This window comes from Cynocephalus volans, chromosome 15 (assembly GCF_027409185.1).
Source record: "Cynocephalus volans isolate mCynVol1 chromosome 15, mCynVol1.pri, whole genome shotgun sequence".
NCBI lineage: Eukaryota > Metazoa > Chordata > Mammalia > Dermoptera > Cynocephalidae > Cynocephalus > Cynocephalus volans.
Window position 1 is genome coordinate 7,668,695 of NC_084474.1, and position 1,777 is coordinate 7,670,471.

Below are 1,777 nucleotides of genomic sequence, written 5' to 3' on the forward strand. Positions count from 1 at the left end.
AGAGAGACTGATGAGGAAAAGCTGAGTGCTTCTTTCTAAAGGACAGTGATAAAGGAATGTCTTCATTAGGTAAAAAGTACATTTGTGGCTTTCTCCTGAGTACTGGCATGTATAGGTTGAAAGTCAGGTTCAGCTTTAAGAAAAAAAAGGAAAATATTGAGCTCCACTGTGTGTGACACCATGGAACATGCTTGTCATTGGTTTCTGCAGAATTTGTCTTCACTCACCTGGAATCAGGAATTGTGTCCACTGCAGAGCTGAAGAGACAGAGCAGCTCACCTTCCTGGTAACATATGTGGTGGAACTGCCACTTGAATCCAGGTCAGTGTGATGACCCTAACCCTTCCCACTACACACTGCTGGTACAACAAGACCAGAGTGGCCTGGGTTAGGGTGTGGCTGCATCCATCAGTACTTTTAAAAAAGTAGTAACCTAAATGTTTTTGTTGCTCATGCTATTTCAAACAGTCCAACAGCAATTTCTACAAGAAAGCTAAAAATGCAGCCCTCTTTTCATTTAAGGTTTGAAACTGAAAACAAGAGAATGGCTGCCTTTGAAATCAGTTGGGACACCCCTGTGGAAAATTACCTGGGCTGTCTCATCGCTGGCACGAGCAGTGGAGGGAGCTGGCGGCCCTGGACACTGAATGCCCGGCCCAGGTCCCAGGTCCAGGGCCAGCACCCACTGGCAGCAGCTCGGCCTTGGTGCTGTCAAGATTTTCCTAAATTTAAATTGTAAAAATCTGAAAGTTACATTTTAGAATAGTCTCTTCTTCTAATTCTTTTTTATTGCCTTTTTATTGCCTTGGGAAAGCTGTAACACAAAAGATCCTTTTACATCTTTTGATTTAAAAAGCAGAATCCAAGAGGGGCTTGTCTGGCTATGTTCGTGGAGAAAAATCTGCAGCTGATCAGAGCTCATCCTACCAGTAAAAACCCAATAACAGCAACAAGTTCATTCATTTTAGCTCAACTCAAAAAAAGATTTAAAAATCCTAACGTATGAAAAAAGCTGGATTCTCACTTTATTTTAAAAAAATCATTATAGTTGTATAAACTGGAATTTCTTCCTCTTTTGCTATGTAAACTAGTTTTTGACTATGCATGGGATCCCCACTCTAGGCCCCTCCCACCGCTCCATATTTCATACTGTATCTTTTCAGCGTCAAACTCTTTCGAAGCTCTGTGCTATAGACTACTTTTTAAAGGGATTGATAAAGAGTTTAGAATCATTCGAAAAGAAAGTTTATGCTTTTTTCTTTTTTTACTAAGTGCTCTTGTTCAATACTTCTTGATTGATTGGCAAATAGTGAGCATGCAATGAAAAACAGGGTGGAGGAGAAGGGATCCTAAACTTGGGTGAAGCCTGTGATTTACACCCCTTATTGGCTATGCCAGCAGAGTCTGCTCCTTCTCACCTCCCCTTGCTGTGACTCAGTCACTCTGAGTGTGGTCCCTGCACCAGCTCTAGCCTCTCCTGGGAGCATGTTAGACATGCAAATTCATAGGCCCATCACAAACCATCCAATTCAAAAACTCTGGGGGTTGGACCCAGCAATTCCTGTTTTAACAAACCCTCTGACTGATTCTGACGCTGCTGAAGTTTGAGCACCAGGGAGGCAACCCTCTCCTTGCCCCTGCTCGCCCAGAGTCTCACTTCTGCTCCTCTCTGGAGGCAGCAGGGCTGCTTCCATGGTCTAACCCCTGACAGTAGAGATGGGCAAGGGCTTGGTTTCTGCTTCGGTCTTCAGAACATGAGGAAGCTGGCAGACTCTCT